The sequence below is a fragment of the Camellia sinensis genome, chromosome 4, assembly GCF_055761805.1.
Source record: "Camellia sinensis isolate YWXY chromosome 4, ASM5576180v1, whole genome shotgun sequence".
Classification (NCBI taxonomy): Eukaryota; Viridiplantae; Streptophyta; class Magnoliopsida; order Ericales; family Theaceae; genus Camellia; species Camellia sinensis.
The window spans coordinates 9338210-9357106 of NC_138964.1; the positions used below are offsets into that span (position 1 = coordinate 9338210).

Consider the following 18897-nt stretch of genomic DNA (forward strand, 5'->3'; position numbering starts at 1 on the left):
TCTCTCTGGCTCACTCCCCTTTTCTTTTCACTTTCATCTGTGATTATTTTTTCAATTGAGAAGTCGATCTCATTTGATCTCTCATATATTTGAGCATGTGTGAGTGTGTGACGGAATTTGTTATGAATTTTCTTTGGTAGTTTTTTATAGGAGAAATTAGAATTTAGTGTTAACTTTTAAAAACAAATCACAATTTCATGAAAAAAATTTAACAATTTAGTTATTAAAATTTGTAAACTTCATCATTAATTGGTAAATTTTTTTTTTTGAACTTACCTTGTATTGTTATTACCCCTTCTTTATACAAGAAACTTGATGTAGAATGATGTGACAGATAGATACAATAGCTATGAAAATTTTATATAGAAAGATTTGTTTGTATACTTTGAAAATAAAAATATACGATTATTTAATATAACCTAAATGTTTTAAGAAGAAAAATGATAGGTGATTACAAGTGACAATAAAAAAAAATTCAAAATATTGAGTTATATATATATATATATATATTTTGAAGTGTTTTTTTCATTTAACCCTTCAATCCAAACATTTTATTAGTAAAAAAGTTAGTAAGTTGGGAAAGTTCGATTTCTGGTGCTCACCCTAAAATATGCTATTCATGACAATATAAAAATGTTTTAATAGAATAAAGAAAAAATAGAGTATTTTTGTAAATAAAAATTCTTTAAAAAAAATTTAAAAAGCCAAAATAAACTTTAAAAAAATCTATTATCATTGACTTGTTTTTGTCAATTTTGATTTATTTTTTTAAAATTTTAAAAAAAAACCCAATTCATTTTGTCGTGTAGAAACTAAAAATCTAAACTTCAATGACAATTTATTCTACTCAAGGTTGAACTCCAATAAAAAAGGGTCAAATCTCTCATCTCTACTCTACAAATCTATCCAATTGAAAGCTAGATAAATTATAGATCTGAAGTTAATAGAATTTTCAGATTTCATCGATGAACTACTCTCTGTTAGAACAACTAGATTTCAATGCTACATTTCAATGATTGAATTGATATATTGAGTGTGTTTGAATAGGAAAAAAAAGAAGAAGGTAGAATTTGTTATTTGGATTGATACATTAGGGGTGTTTGGTGGGGATTATGGAAGTAACCTATAACTTATTTTAATATGGGAGTTTGTGTCAGACTGTTTGATGTAACTTTTGCTTATAACTTATTAGGCATAAATAGTTTAAATAAGTTGAAAAAAAATTGATTTTTCAGAAACTGGGTGAAAAATACTTTTAACTTTTGTTTTTTGATTATCAGCTTTTTAACTTAAAATAATTTCCACCAAACACCCCAATGTATTTCATTGATGATTACTCTGCTAGAAAAAAAAAATATTTCAATGAATGGATTTCAACGTTACATTTCAATGATTGAATTGATATAAACTGTACTAGCATAAAACCTGTGTTATGCACGGGATATTAAAAAATTTATTTTAAAGTAACAAAATTTAAATAACTTATTAAAAAATCGGAACAGGTAAAGTCATTGGGTTTGGCCATATTTTTGTGCTATCCTAATATCTATTTCTCTTATTTTTATAATTTACTACAATGATTTGAATTTGTGAGAAAACTAAAATTTGATAGGGGGATATTAGATATGTGATTTCGGTTGTGTATGAATTTAATATCATGGTAGTGGTGGTTTTTAATTTTTAGTATTAATAATGATAAAATATGTATATTATAAAAAATATTAATCACATTGGTAAAATTTTCAGTTGATAGCTAACTCATGACGAATATAAATTGAGTGTTTGGAAAATTGTATAATAATGAATATGAATTGACATTAAAAGTATAAGAAAAATTCTATAATAAAATATTAGTGAATGCAACACATGAGTTAGGTTATAATCAAGGCAACTAATTGGCCTGATTTTTGCTTTAAATTAGTTTTGTTTGTAAAGAATTTTTTAATTTTTTCAGTTTTTTTAAATTTTTTGTGAAAGAAGAAATATAATTATTATGATTTGGATAAAATATTTTTCTTATTGATTTATTTAACTTATTTTGTCTTTTTATATTTTTTTAATCCCAACTTAAACTCAACTCACTTGTTAAACGGGAAGTAATATAAATTGAAATTTAAGCCCGAGTTTCAGCTAAGCTAGTCTAACTCCATGAGCCACGCCACGACAAACTGAAATTATAAAAGTAGAAAAATTTGATTTGTTGATTGATAATTGATAAGATTTGATAAATTTAAGTTTAAACTTTGCAAGGGTATTTTCTAAATTTCAAAAATATTATGGGATGGTCAGGATGCCATGAGTCATATTACAATTAAGTCAATCAGTACAAATTGAAGAGCTACTTTATCAAATTAATTATTTAATTATTTTTAAATTTGATTAACACATATCTATTAGTATTTTTTATAATAAAAAAATTTAAAAATATTTTTTTTGATATTTGTTTTTGTCAAATTAATTAATAATTTTTTCAAAAAAAAAATCAAAAAATTGATTCAAACATTGAAACAAAGCATAGTCTTAGGGTTTTAAAATTGAAAATGAGGGTAATATTGGATTATAGAGATGTGTGTATTGAGAAAGTATTCATTAAGTATGTATACTGAGAAAAATTAATGTGTGAAAATTAAATTACCCTTATATTTACGAGTGTTTTAAGAGCATGTTTGTTTTGAGGGATAAGGGTATGGGATTGGACTATTAGTTCTACCGGATTATAATAGTCCATTGTTTGTTTGAAAAATTTTGCTCCGCACTATTAATTCCACAAATATGGGACTATCCTATCCCAGGGGGTGAGATAGAAACCATGAGATTGGTATCCCATGGGATTATTTTATGAAATGCCTATTTTACCCTCCATGCTATTACTTAGTAAACAATTAGAAAAGGGTAAAATAGCCTTTTGAACATTTATAAATTATTTTTTTAGTGTTAATTTAAAATTATATATTAAATAAAAAATTTAAATTATAAATTATAAATTAAATTTAATTAAAAATAATAAATTAAAAATTATGGCCTTATAAATTAAATTTTTTTTAGTGTTGTTAAAAAATTAAATTTACATATTAAATAAAATTATTTTTTTAGTGTTGTTAATTTAAAATTATATATTAAATAAAAAATAAAAAATATAAATTATAAATTAAATTTATTTAAAAATAATAAATTATATATTATGGCCTTATAAATTAAATTTTTTTAGTGTTGTTAATTTATATATTAAATAAAATTATTTTTTTATTGTCATTAATTTAAAATTATATATTAAATAAAAAATATAAATTATAAATTTAATTTAATTGAAAATAATAAATTAAAAATTATGGCCTTATAAATTAAATTTTTTTAGTGTTGTTAAACTAAAAATTATTGATTACAAATTTAAAATTATATATTAAATAAAAATTATAAATTACAAGGATAAAATAGTCTTTTGAACATTTATTCTTCTCCATAATATCCCAAACAAACATGAGATTCAATAGAATAGTCCAAGCTAGACCTCTAATCCCATGACTAAACAAACATAGGATACAAATTTAGTCCAACAAAATAGTTCAGAAACAATGTATCCCAGAACTAATAGTCTGATGGATTACTATCCCTCTTATTTAGTTTATCCAAACAAACGCACCCTAAATACATTCCAAATATTTAGTTGGATACCCCTTTTCTATTAACACTCTATTTTCAAATTTGATTTTTTTTTTCTCCTTTTGGCACCCCAATTAATTCGAATATCACTTGCCTAATCTCCAAATCCTAACCCTATCCAGCTGGACCATGGGTCATGTTCTAACCCTAGTTTTTGACCTAATCAAGAAATTGATTGATTAATTAGTAAAATTATTTTGATAATAATTATTTTAAATTTTATGTTAAAATTATAAAATAGTTTTCTAGATTGTAAGGGGAATAGGGTTAGACATTAATGCTGTGTTTGGTTAGGGAATTTGGAAAGAAAAAGGGAAAAAATGTGTAAAATTAAGGGAAATGTAAGTATATTTTATTCATATTTCACTTTTCTTTTCTATTTTTCTTTCCAAATCTTTTCTCAAATCTCCCAACCAAACATAGTATAAATGTGTCCCTAAAGCCGAGTTTGAATCGACATTTATTCTAGCATTTCTTGGTCCAAGTCTATTTGTTGAAAAATCTTCTTGCTTCATACTTAACCCATATTTAACCTCCTTACTTTATTTATTTATTTTAAATCCATAAATATATATTTTTGAATATTTTTTTAAATCAAAAAAAGAAATATGTATGTAATTTTTGAATATATATTAACATTTTAAATCTCTAATTATGAATTTTATATATTTATTCTCAAAATATTACATCTATTATTTCAAAATTAAGGTATATTTACATTTGAAAAGCTATGCAAGGCTTGATCGGTCTAATCCATGGACTACATTTTTAGGACTAGAGCTGGTCAAGATACGTGATGTCTCAATTTGTAGAAATATTTATTAATTATTAATTTCAACCTTATATTTTTTATTTTCAAGTTTTCATTTATTTATTTGATAAATTTTGATTTATAGCGAAAAATTTCATTTAAATACTTTCAAATTATATATGATTGAAAAAAATTTGGTATTTACTTTTAAATTTAAAATTCATTTTTTCACATTCTATCAATTTATTTTTCCAAAAAAAAGATAATTTTAATTAAATATGGCTTGATAGTCCAATAATTTTATGCCATATGTATTTTAATTATACTTTGAAGTAGTATTCTCAAATTTTCAATTTATGTATGACTAAAATTATACTTAAAAGAATATACAGAGAGATAGAATATAGATAGTATTAGTAATAGATGCCAGAAATAGTTCATAAATTAATAGATTTAAAAGGCTTTCCATATAATAAAACATTAAAGTGGAATAACCAATGATAAATACCATGTGTATATCTAATTTTTTTAATCACAAAATTTATAAAAATAAAGTTAGAAGTTTAAAGATTAAAGACCTCATAACACATTTGCTTATATTATATAATTTGGATAGAAAAGAAAAAAATGTAGAATTACTTGTTTGGGTTGATACATTAACGGTGTAGGATTAGAAAAAATAGATTTCAATGAATGTATTGATATATTAACTGTGTTTGAATATGAAAAAAATGTAGAATTCATTGTTTGGATTGATGATACATTAACAATGTTTGAATAGAAAAATGAATAGTGATACAATAGACATAAAGATGATGACAACATCAACGAAGGCAATTATATTGGAAAATAATAATAGTTTTTTGACAACTTTAATTCAAAATTAAAGTGGGGTTCAATTGCCGGTTGAGGTGGGTTTGAGTGGTTTTGTATTTTCTCAAGTGAGAAGATTACAATATAAAAATAATGAGCTGAAACTATTGAGTTGTAAATGAGAATTGTCTCATAAAGTGGACGTTAATAAAGTTGGGCTTAGATTTAGACTGGGCCTAGACTTGTGCTCGTGCTTGTGCTTGTACTTGTACATGTGTTGGGTTTGGTATTGGACTTGGACTTAATCTTAAGTTTAGACTAAGCCATTGTCACAACCCAACCCAACCCGCCCCTATAGGTTTAGCGTCGTAATCGGCCAGTAATCCTTGGATTACCAAAGGTCTCTTGACAGAATAACATATAATTAAGGGTTGTGGAAGCAAAAAATAATTATACAACATCCATTGAGCTGTGCAGACTTATATGAGACAGAAAAATTTTGAACTTTATATATATACATTTACACATCATCATATATATATAGAGACTAGACAGAAAAGGGACTTGGCCCTAAATACAAAATAAACAAAAATAAGAAATCAAAACTTGAACTTTATGCACATAGCCATAACCACTTGACATTTCGGAACCTCTACGGGAGGCATATAGGTTGGCTGACAAAACAGAGTCTAGGCAGAAGCTGTAGGCCTGGTCACATGCTAGAGCACCTACATACATAAATAATATGGTGAACTAGAGCCTAGTGAATAATAACGGAGTAAAGATTTCAATGAATGATGCCCGGAACAGATTTCAAATCTCATAGCAAAAACAGAGTCTTAGTCTTATTCATATTCAAATCATGTGTGGTACATCCATTAGCATAAACATATCTTTTTGGTCAAGCATATCAAGTTCCATATTGGAACCTCTGGTATCGAGTAACATATCTCATATATCAGCCACGGTATTGTTTCTCCCGGGCGAGAGCCTGTGCCACGGTATTATTTCCTCTGGGCGGGGGCCTGGGCCACGGTATTATCCTCGGGCTAGGGCCTCATGACCATAAGCCACAGTATTATATCTCCTGGGCGAGGGCCTCTGCTAAGGATACCATAATTATGTTTCAAAGAAAATTTGGACGATCATTCATTCATACAAAACGTAGCATTTCAGAAAATTGATCATTTCATATCATCAGAAAATAATTAAAGTCAAAAATAACTTTACAGAGTTATTACTCATAATGGGTTGAGTCGATATAAGGCCTCGGATGCCCACCTATATAAATCACATAACAAAAATACAATAGAATATTCATTTCATTTCAGTCCAACTCTCTTTATGTGTTTCTAGTTTTTTTTTTTTTTTTTTTTTTTTTTTTTTTTTTTTTTTTTTTTTTTTTTGAACTAACAAGGCAATGCATTAAGACTGAAAAGAACTTACATCAGAATCAATTAAGGAACTAAAAGAAACAGGAAGGAATACATTCCAAAGAGGAGGGAGAGACTTGGAGGCTAGGGACTGAGCAACCCAATGAGCCACCTTGTTGTTATCACGACGAGTCCAAGAGAAGGAAAGCTGGAGTTGAGAGGCCAAACTTCTGACAGCGCGAATCATAGCATTTAACTCCTACGGAGGGACATTTTCAGAAGCACTAAGCTGAATGACTTGTCGATTATCGTTCTCAATCTCCACATTTGTGAGACTATGGGATTGAGCAAAAAGGCAGGCCATACGGACTGCATAGGCCTCAGCTTGGAAGGCTGACGATGCCACAGTGGTCCTAGCAATGCCGTCTAGAAAATGGCCTGAGGAATTCCGAAGAACAGCAGCAATAGCAGCTTCAGCAGTCCTTGGGCAGTAAGCAGCATCACAGTTGATTTTCAGAAGGTTGTGGGGAGCTGGAGACCAACCCTCGATTATCGTCGACTCATGAGGGGTTGGAGACTGATCCGACAGAACAAATGTTGAGTGGAAACGATTGTGATCCCCCTAGAACTGGGATATCCGGTGGAAAGTAGCAGCAAGGTTAATGGGGTTGTGATTGAACAATAAGTCGTTTCTGGACTTCCAAATGAACCATCCAATAATAACCACATACTCCATGAAATTTTGAGCCTCAGTCTTTGAATGCTGTAGGAGAAACTGGTCACTTGTCCATTTGGTGACATTTGGGATGGAACCTCTGTTAATTCGGAGATTTAAAGCGCTACCAAACCAAACTGGTTGTGTCCATGGACAGTCAAACAGAAGATGCTCCACAGTCTCTGCATCTGAAAGACAAATAGGACAAATGGGAGAGGACCCGCATTTTCTCTTGAAGAGAGGTACCTTGGTTGCCAGCAAATGATGACACACTCTCCACCAAAAATGCTTGAGTTTTAGGGGAATGTTAAGCTTCCAAAGAGATTTCCATAAATTTTCATCTAGTGTAGTGGAGGATGACGCCCTAATTGCAGATTCTTTCTCAGGAAGGGATTTAGCCACCACATATCCAGATTTAACAGTGTAAAGGCCTGATTTGTTATGATGCCAAACTAAAAGGTCGTCACGCTGTTCTACTGCAATTGCTATCTTCAAAATAGCATCAATTTATGGCTGTGTTAGGATGTGCTGAAGAGAACTCAACTGCCACTTCCGAAGGGTAGGATCAATGATTTCAGCCACCAAACAAACAGGGCTGTCAATGGGCTTGGAGGTTGTGAGATGAAAACCTTTGAGAGATGGAATCCAGCGATCTTCCCAAAACTGAATCTGGTGCCTAGACTGAACTTGCCATCTTAAGCCTTCCTGGAGAATGTCTCTGTCTTTAAGTAGACTTGCCCATGCCCAAGAAGCAGTGGAGCCCTTTGTCGCCTTTAAGAAGGACGAATGAGGAAAGTATAGACCTTTAAACATCCTAGCCCAGTAAGAATAAGGATTGGCTAAAAGTCTCCATCCCTGTTTGGCTAGCAAAGCTTGATTGAAAAACTTGAAATCTCTAAAGCCCATTCCCCTACCAAATTTTGGAGATGTCATAGTATCCCAGTTAGCCCAATTTATGCCTCGACTTTCTGGATCGCCTTTCCACCAGAAGTTCTTAATCATGGAGTTGAGCTTGTCACAAAAAGCTTGGAGAAGTTCAAAACAGGACATCGCATATGACGGAATGGATTGGACGACAGCCTTTATGAGAATTTCTTTACCAGCTTGAGACAGTAACTTAGATTTCTACCCCTGCATTTTAGCTAAGGCTCTCTCAATTAGGAAATTGTAAGCTTCGCCTTTGGATTTACCCCAGGACGCAGGAAGACCAAGGTACTTGGCCTTGGGATCAGCTTGAGATACACCCAGAATGTTACAGATAGCCTCGCAGCGACAAGGAGGAGTGTTGGCCGAGAACAAAGCGCCGGATTTGTCAAAATTAAGAATTTGGCCAGATGTCGTACTGTACACTTGAAGAAGCCTCAAAATACCTTGGCAATCCGACCTTTCTGCTGTGAAAAATAAAATTGCATCATCTGCAAAAAATAGATGTGACAACTGAGGACAAGTCCGTTTCATCTTCAATCCAGATATGGAATTGTTGGAAATACTATGGGTGATGAGTTGAGAGAGAACATTAGCTACAATGAAGAAGAGGTATGGCGAATGGAGGTCGCCTTGCCGGAGTCCACAAGCTAGAGGTAATGATGTACGCCGTTCTTTATTAGCAAACACAGAGAAACTAACCGTCGATACACATTCCATGATCAAATGCACCCACCTAGCATGAAAGCCCATCTTAAGCAAAAGAGCTTACAAGAAGTCCCACTGGATTCGGTCATAAGCTTTATTGAAATCAATTTTCAACGCAACATAACCTTTGCGACCTTGCTTCTTGTGTTTAAGGAAATGAAAGGCCTCGTGAGCAATAAGGATACTATCTTGAATGAGTCGGCTAGGCACAAATGCAACTTGGTGGGGAGAAATGAGCTTCTTAAGACACCCTTTTAATCTGTTGGCCAGTACCTTAGTGATAATCTTCATAAAAAAATTGCACAGGCTGATGGGACGATATTGACTAAGCTTCTCAGGGGCTGGGACTTTAGGGATGAGAATAAGATTGGTGTGGTTCAAGTCTTTAAGCAAAGCCCCACTATTGAAAAAGCACTTCACAGCCCTACACACCTCGAGGCCTACAACATCCCAATGTTTATGATAAAAGAGTCCAGGAAAACCATCGGGTCCAGGGGCCTTTAGAGACCCAAGTTGAAATGTAGCTCTTTTAATTTCCCCATCCACTAGAGGTTGGAGGAGATCCTCATTCATTCGATCAGTAACAGAAAGGGGAACCACCGATAAAGCTTCTTCAAAATCCCTCGGATCCCGTGCTTTGAATAGGGTGGTGAAAAAAGATGCAAGATGGTCGTTGATGGCTGAACTCGAAACTAACGACCTACCATCATCCCCTCTAATCTTAACCAATTGATTTCGTTGACGCCGCTGTGTAACTGTAGCATGGAAAAAAGAGGTATTTTTGTTGCCACACGTAAGCCAATTAATCCGAGAGCGTTGGTGTTGACACATTTCCTCACGAAGAAGGATCATCTCAAACTCCTCCTTAAGGCTTCTCAGCTGAGAGTAGTGGCCTCAGAGTAAGGAAGTTATTGAAAGCTTTCAGTTGAGTTAGTCTTCTCCTGTTATCACCAAATTCAATCTTACTCCACTTAGACAACTCGTGTTTACAGCTTTGTAGCTTCTGAGAAACTTGAAGCATGGGAGAGCCCGCCAAGAGTTGGTTCCAATTTGTACGAATGATTTCAGCACACATAGGGCTAGTGGTCCACATGGATTCGAACTTAAACTGGCAGGGTACCCTCTTAGGTGGGACATGACAATGCAGAAGGATGGGGCAGTGGTCAGATCCTAAGAAAGCTTCATGATGCAACTGAGCATAAAGAAAGAGCTACCTCCAAGTGATGGTAGCCAAAGCCTTATCTAATCTCTCTCGAAGATGTTGGGGGCCTCGTTGGTTGTTGGTCCAAGTGTAGGGGCTACCTTTAAATTCTAGGTCCAAGAATTCGCACTCCAACATAAGATGTTGAAACTGAGCCATTCGAGCAGGATTACAAGGAGTCAAACCTTGTTTTTCCCAGGACATTCCCACCTCATTGAAATCCCCAATGAATAGCCATGGGTAATGATTTCCCTGTGCAATTTTCTGTAGACAAGTCCAGAACAATCTCCTATCCACCCATCTCGGCGGAGCATAAACAAAAGTAGCAAGCCAATTAGTCGGTTGAAAATTATCAGAAATAATGCACTGAAACAGATTTGGTGACTTGCATCTAACTTGCAAGATTACCTCATCTGTCCACCATAAGACAAGACCACCCGAAAGACCCACTGGATCCACGTAGCATTGATTCGGAAAGGACAAACGGCGTCTGAAATATTCAAGCTTGGACTGCTTATTTTTTGTCTCCATTAAGAAGATTATTGTGGGGCGATGGGTTCTACATAACCCTTGGAGGATCTGGAATGTCAGGGGTCACCCCATTCCCTGACAATTCCAGCTCAGAATTAACATGGCTGTGGCGGCTGAATAGGGCCAGCCACCACCACCACCTCAGACAAACAGGAGTCAGAAACCGATAACCCCAAAGAAATGGGACTAACATTAACCAAAAGGGGGTTTGAACAGACATTACCTTCTGCCACCTCATGAATTTTGATGTCTACTAAACAAGACTGATATCGAGATTTTGATATTCTGCGACGAGAGGGAGTCTTAGCCAATCTCTTGTTCGAACCACTGTCATGAGCCCTCAAAATAGGTGTTTTGGGGAAAGATGGAGAAGAAGGAACCCAATCCAATTTGTTTTTTTGGTAAGAGGGCACCCCTTTGAGAAGCTTTGTAGGGCGCATAGGGGGAGGACTCTCATCTGAGCCCTTGCGTTTCAGAGAAAGAGTGTTGATAGCTCTAGACAGGCATAAATCCAGGGTATTTGAGGGGCTAAAAAGAGGGGAGAGTGGGCCTAGGGTTTGACGGGTTAGGATCAAATCAAAAGGGCCCATGCCCAATGATGGAGGGATTATATTATCATTACGTAGGCTTTCTGGGGACTTTGTAACAAAATAGTTGGATCCAGTAGAAGGTGAGGAAGGCTCAGAAGGTAGCCTAGTAGAAGAAGTGGGCCTAAAACTCATTTGGACACTCGCATTAGAGGAAATAACACGGGTGGCAAGCAAGTTAGATGGAGAATACTAAACTGTCAAAGGGGAATAAAGGCCTACCTCAAGGTTGCCCATTAGTGGCTGCGATAAAACGGTTTGAGGGTTGGTATTGCCACATGTCTAAGAATACTTAGAATGTCAAAAGGATGCATCTATGCATTTAAAAGAGTTAGTCAAAAATTGCTGAAAATAAGGTCTCCGCTCGAGCGCCACTTTGGTCACTCGAGCGAACTGTAAAATTTTGCAAAACTTCTAGGAGCTCGATTATCACGCTCCAGTGAGACTTCCCTCGCTCGAACGGACAGTGTGAATTCTGGAATTTCCAGAATTGTAATTGAAGTTCAAATTTGATAGTCAAAGCCTCAAAACTTTGTATTTTTGGTACAAAAATATGGAGAACCATTGTATAATTTAGTATACACTCTTAATTAGAAATCATTTATTCAAAGTCATGCTCCAATTTTTCAAATTTAGATTTAACTCATTTTCTTTATATCAAACCCACAATTTTAGAATATGAATTAAACTTTCCAAACCTTTAAAAATTTCATGATGTATGCAAAAATAGAACCCAATAACAAAATCAAACTTACCTAATGAATTACAAAATGAATTCCTTAGAATTTCAACTTAACTCAATCTTTAACCAAAAATTCAATTTATAATCATAGATGTTCTAAAATGTGTTTAAATTGAATAAAACTTTTAAATTAAATTACATGCATGGATTAAAAATTAAAATCAAACAAATCCCTAATTTTCATAATAAAATCAAAACTTTGTCTAACCTTAAGATTAACTCCAAAGTTTCATAAACTTGATCTTTCTAAAGCTTTTCCCTTTTTCTCTTCAAAATAGGAAATTGAATTACTTCAGATTTTTCAAAATCCATGATGCATGTTGTAATTAGAATATTAATTTGCCCATGCATGTAACAATGAGACTTAATCTTATGCAAGACTACAAAATTATACCCAAAATAATTAATTTCTAATTTATTTTCCATAATCATCTACATGCATGTAACCCATTTCATGTTTAGAACCCAATTCCAAATTAACTTCCATAATCTTATACTTGAGTTAATTTTTTTTCATATTCTTGCTATTGATTCCAATTTCACCTTTAATTTCAAGCATAATGTAAAGATTCTATACAAATTAACATAAATTTCATACCTTGAGTTTTAATTTCAGAATATTTAATTGAATCCCTTCTAATTCTTCTTGGGTTCTTTTAAAAATTTGAGCTTTCCTTGAAATTTTCTTGAACTTTTCTTTCTTTTCTTCTCCTTTTTGTTCCTTCCAGCAAGTCTCTCTCTCTTTCGGTCTCTCTCTCTCGCGGCTACAAAAACAGAGCTCTTTTTTTTTTTTTTTCTTTTCTTTATTTCCTTCCGATGAAGATGAGATTGAAGACATCCACTACCTCAAACTTTCTAAAACATGGTCAACCCCTCTCAAATATACATACACATTCTGATTAGTTTAAGTAGAATTTAGTTAATTGTTAATTATATATATTAATTTAATGAAATACTACCAAGTCTTAGCTAATTATAATTAACACTTGATTAGCACATACTTTAATTAATTATAACAAATTTTAAATCTCACATAACTTAATTAGTCGAAGTAATTTTAATTAAGACCCAATTAATTATACTTAATTTTACCATTCTGAATCAAATTTTTAATCGAACTCTCAAAAGGTTTTAAATATTAAATTAAATTTATTTTCATTCTCAATTTTAATTTCTTAAATCATCAAGGCTTCCAATTTCAGATTAAATCTCAAAGTTTTCGTCAATAAATTACATACTCAATTGGATACCTCAATTGAATTCTTTATAAATAAATTTAATTCTTAATAATCTTAATTCCTAATTCATATAACTTAATTAACTCCACTTCAGACCCAATAAATCAAATCTCAATTTTATAAATCTAAATTGAATATTTAATTAAACTCTCATACGGTCCAATATTCGAAATTAAAATAATTCAATTCACTAATTATACTTTCTTGAGCAATGTAGGCTTTCAACTTCTAATTTTCAAAATAAACCCTCAATAGAAGTATATACGAACCAGTCTCCATAGTTTTCATAAATCTCGGATTAAATTGGAATAATTGACAATTAAAATTCAAATCTCCTCAATTAATTAAGTGCTAATTACTATACGTGGTAGGGTCGTCACAGCCATGTTGTGTTGGGCTTAGTTTGTGCATTTGTTTGAGAATTGGGTTTGGATCGGGTTGTGACCCAACATTAGTATCTATTTTGTGATCTATCTAGTCGGTTTATTCAAATATCATTATATACATATTTATTTGTATATATTAAGTACATGAGATGTTTAGACCTTTGTGAGACTCATCTTTTGATGATGGAGTTAATAACCATATTAGTGGCCACATGTTTTTAACCTTTTTAACTCTAACCTTAATGGCTAGAGTTGATAACCTTGGTTAATGGCATTTGATGGCCCTATTGATGTATAGCCTTCATGGCTAGGGATTCCCTACTTGTATAAATAAAGGCCTTTTCACTCCAACTTGGAAGAAGAATTTTAGAGAAATTTTTGATGGAAAATAGAGGTGGTGTTTTGAGATAAAAAGTTAGAGATGTTTATTTTATACAAAAAAAAAAAAAAAAAAATCCTATCTTTTTTTGCTAGCCCCTTCTTTGGTTCTTATTAGAAAGAATGCATTCATTGTCAAGTTCGTCGAAACTATTCAGATTATGCTTCTGCATTAGTTGGTTTTGACCATCGTATCCCGGGAGACAAACGCCGGCATACCTCCAGCACCCACCGGGATGCGGTGAATCTATTTTAAGAAAACTGTGGTATCACATACGTTTCGATTTGCATCCTTTATCTTTTTTTCTTCAAAGTTTTAAATTTAAATAATTTCTCGTATATTATTTTATATGTCCATTTGAATCCATCTTGTAATATGTTCTATGGTATAATTTAGTTCATTCTTGTGTTTTTTTTTTTTTTGTTCTATAGTTTATTGTATATATCGTTATTTAATAATAAAAAATAATAGTAATAATTGTTTTGTCATTTTTACTTAATTTATTTTATATATTTTTCATGTATTATTATGAAAAAATACCAACAATCTTAAAACAGATTCATTATAAATAGTTTTGATAAAACAATTTAGTTTTTGTTATAATTTTATTCTAGTGACTCTTGGAATTAAAATTAATTGAATTGTCTAGAGTTATTGGAATTTGAGTTGTTTGTTTCAAGTAATTTATTCATACAATTTATTTTATGTTAATTAGTTGTTATTGCATGAGTAATGTGTGAGTGATTTTTCGATCACACTTTGGCGCCGTCTGTGGGAAAGAAAGTAGAATAGATGGCCAGTAACGAACAAAAGGAAAAGATTGGGGACGACACTCCTACTGGGAGTGGGAGACATATTGACCTTGATGGCGAGGGAGACAGGTCCAACGCGGAAACTCATAAGCAAGCTCACGGAGTAAAAGACGTCGGCCAGACTGGCGACGTACCAAAGAAACCTGATCAAAGCAGGTACTATAACGAGGACAACCTCCAGGTTTGGAAGGATAGGTGCCTACGGAGGGACGAAGAGGTAAAAGAGATGGCAAACAAATTGGCAGACCTACAGTCGGTCGTCAATTTCATGATGCAAAATAACGTCATGCAGCCACCGTTCCCGTTGTAGGACAGGACGATCCCAGCGGCCAATGCCCAGAAGAGAGGGCAGAAAACAATCCCCGTAGCCCTTCAACACAACGGGAGCGAAAGATACTCTCACCGACCTTCTAGGGAAGTCGGACGAAGAGAGTCAAGAAGAGAAGAATCACGAAGGATTCACCGCACAAAGGAGGCAGACCCCAAAGGACATCGGCATGTTCAAGGGCAGGCATTGTGCTTCGACACAACTCATGGAGAGGGGTCGAAAAGGACTCACCACGAAGCTGAAAGTAGCGCACCAAAAAGACTGAAAGCAGGAGATAGCCGAGCTCCTAGACGGAGCAAAGAAGACTTAAGAGATTACCTCAAGAGGAAGCAACAGAATGCCTACGCCGAGGTAACCTCCCCAGATAAGCCGAGGACACCATTCTCGGTGGAATTAGACAGGTTTAAGGTGCCGAAGAGATTCAGTATGCCGAGGTTTCAAATATACGATGGTAAGTCAGACCCGAACTTCCACGTTGGACTATATTTGAACTCAATGGCATTGTATAGTGGGAATGATCCGTTGCTCTGCAAAGTGTTCCCCTCATCCTTCGGAGAGATTGCATCAGATTGGTTCCACAAATTACTGAAGGGAAGCGTGAAGACTTGGGAAGGCCTGGCCGAGATGTTTGTGGCCAAGTTCGTGACAAACAAGCTGTAACCATTAAGGGTGGATGCATTGATGGCTCTGAAGATCAGCAAGGATGAAGGCCTTAGGGCCTATGCAAAAAGATACTATCAGATGTTCAATCGAATACCCGAATGTAATCAAGAGGTGGCAGTCGTATCTTTCAAGAACGGTTTGAAAGACAACTGTCCACTACAAAAGTCTTTGGCAAAGACATTGCCAAAAAGTATGGAAAACTCATGGCAAGAATCGAGAAGTATGCTAGAGCCGAAGAAGACATGTCGAGGGCTAAGGAGATAAAACAAGAGAAAGGAAACGGCTCGCCGAAGTGAGTCCGAGGTAATAATGGATCGAGCAAACAAGAAGCAGAACTAAGGGCCACACAGGCAGTAACAACTGTGTTCCGAATCCCGATTTACAAAGTCCTGGATCAAATTCGGAACCAGCCCTATTTCAGAATGCCCGAGAGGACTCCAGGAGAGTTCATGGGAAGAAACATTGGCAGACATTGTGCCTACCACAATGAAGATGGGCATACAACTCAGGGTTGTAGAGCCCTAAAAACACATTTGGAAAACCTGGTGAGACAAGGATATCTGAGAGACCTTGTCGATGAGACCAGGACAAGAGAAGAACAGGCAAGGTTGCCTCAGGCACCAGCAGCCCCACCTCCCCCAGCACAGCAGCCGTAGGCGGGAGGACCTCGGGTAATCAACGTAATCCACTCGAAGGTTAACGAAAACGAAATCCGAGGAGAGACCCAAAAGGTAAAACACCTACAACATGTCTACCAAGTCAAGGAGAAAAGGCATCGGGCAGAAGAGTGCCAGGGACCAATGATAACCTTTACTGAAGCCGACCTAGAAATGGTCCAACATCCGTATAATGATGCCTTGGCAGTATCCCTCCAGGTTGGGGAGTGCCAAGTGAAACGCATCCTGATTGACCAAGGCAGCTCCTGTGACATCATGTACGTCTGATGTTACAAGGAGCTCGGTCTTCACCCAGATGATATGGAACAATCCAATGGCCCAATGGTTGGGTTCAATGGAACGCCAACATGGGCACTGGGAACAGTAAGCTTGGAGGTGCAGGCTGGCACCAGGAAGATCAAGACAGAATTCACCGTCATTGACACACCCTCCCCTTACAACATCATCTTGGGAAGGCCATGTTTGCATGCAATGGGAGCAGTTCCCTCAACATTGCATCAACTATTGCGATTTCCAACAGAGCATGGGATAGAGGAAGTCAGAGGCGATCAGCTGCACGCGAAGAATTGCTCCATGGCAGCAATGAAATCTACCTGCAGCATACGAGAGTCAAAAAAGGCAGAAATGGAAGATGAGGACGTAGAAGTCCTAGAAGATGTCGGCAAGGAGCCAGCTGAGAAGAGCAAAGAGGCACTGAAGAAAATCCTCGTCCAGGATGGGGATAAAGAACGCTTCTTTCCTCTCGGCTCAGGCCTAGCCGAAGAAGAGGAAAAAGAATTGGAAGCTTTTTTGAGAACAAATATTGAGGTGTTCGCTTGGACACCTTACGAAATGCTTGGCATTGACCCCGAGGTCACTTGCCACAAACTGAATGTTGACAAGTCGGCCAAACCTGTAATTCAACGAGCTAGAAGACCGACGTTGATGCACATCGAAGCAGTAGAGGAAGAAGTAGACAGAGTTCTGGAGGCTAGGGCCATTAGAGAAGTACACTACCCGACATGGCTATCCAATACAGTGGTGGTAAAGAAGAAGAACGGTAAATGAAGGGTCTGCGTAGACTTCACCAGCCTCAACAAAGCCTGTCCCAAAGACAGTTTTTCTCTACCCAAGATTGACCAGCTAGTAGATGCCACTTCAGGGCATGGAAGAATGAGCTTCCTAGACGCTAACAAGGGTACCACCAGATAGCCACGTACCCCCCAGGCGAAGAGAAGACCACGTTCATCACCCTAAAAGGCCTGTACTGTTACAGAGTAATGCCTTTCGGGTTGAAAAATGCAGGAGCAACTTACCAAAGGCTAGTAACCAAAATGTTCAAACACCTGATTGGCCGAACAGTAGAAGTCTACATCGACGACATGGTCGTTAAGACCAAGGAGCCAAAGGGTCATCTCGTCGATCTAAAAGCTGTCTTTGAAATCCTTAGAACATATCGGCTCTGACTCAATGCATCAAAGTGTGCATTTGGAGTTAGATCTGGTAAGTTTTTAGGATACTTGCTGACTAGAAGGGGCATCGAGGCCAGCCCAGATCAAATCAAGGCCATCCTAGAGTTGAAGAGCCCGGCGTCGGCAAAACAGGTGCAGATGCTAACTGGAAGGGCCACAACCTTGAACAGATTTATCAGCAGGAGCTCAGATAAGTGCAGGCCTTTCTTCAACTTGGTGAAGAAAGCCACAGACTTCCGGTGGACAGAAAAATGCGAAGCCGCTTTGGTCGACCTAAAGAAGTACTTGACCACAGCTCCAGTTCTTTCAAATCCAAAACCTGGGGAGGAGTTGTTCCTATACTTAGCCGTTTCGGAACATGCGATAAATGCAATACTAATCCGAGAAGAAAAAAGGAAGCAAAGGGCTGTTTACTATGTAAGCAGAACCCTAGCCGATGCAGAAACGAGGTATCTACCCTTAGAGAAATTGGCACTAGCTTTAGTAATGGCTTCAAAGAAGTTGAACCATTACTTCCAGGCCCATAAAATTGTGGTGCTAACAAAGCACCCCTTGAAGTCCTTACTGCAACAAGGAGACTTGACAGGAAGAATAGCCAGGTGGGCAGTCACCCTAGGCCAGTATGACCTGGAGTACAGGCTAAGGACAGTAATTAAAGGCCAGGTTCTGGCCGACTTCGTGGCTGAGTTCACACCAAAATCCATCAAACATCGGGCTCCATTGAGCTAGGATGAACGATGTCCAGACAAGCAAGGAGAAGCCCAAGCAAAGGCGAAAGAACAAAAGAAAGAAGAAAAACTTAGACCCTGCAGCATTTACATCGGCGACTCATTTCGACTGTTTGTTGATGGGAGTTCAAACCGATAGGGAGTAGGGGCAGGAGTAGTATTGATATCTCCAGATAGGCAGGTACTAGAACAGTCAATTTGTTTGGGGTTCAAGGCCTCAAACAATGAAG

At 35.7% G+C, this 18897-nt stretch overlaps 2 long non-coding RNA genes across 2 annotated transcripts; both read right to left on the reverse strand.

Moving 5' to 3' along the window:
• Window positions 1–5710: 5710 nt before the first annotated feature.
• LOC145824479 (uncharacterized) lies at window positions 5711–12804 on the reverse strand. The gene is made up of 2 exons (XR_014366008.1): window positions 12604–12804; window positions 5711–6325 (listed from the first exon to the last, which is right to left on the reverse strand). It is a non-coding gene; the product is annotated as an uncharacterized LOC145824479 (long non-coding RNA).
• On the reverse strand, window positions 6395–11378 carry LOC145824480 (uncharacterized). Its single transcript, XR_014366009.1, has 2 exons — window positions 8828–11378; window positions 6395–8727 (listed from the first exon to the last, which is right to left on the reverse strand). It is a non-coding gene; the product is annotated as an uncharacterized LOC145824480 (long non-coding RNA).
• Window positions 12805–18897: the final 6093 nt, after the last annotated feature.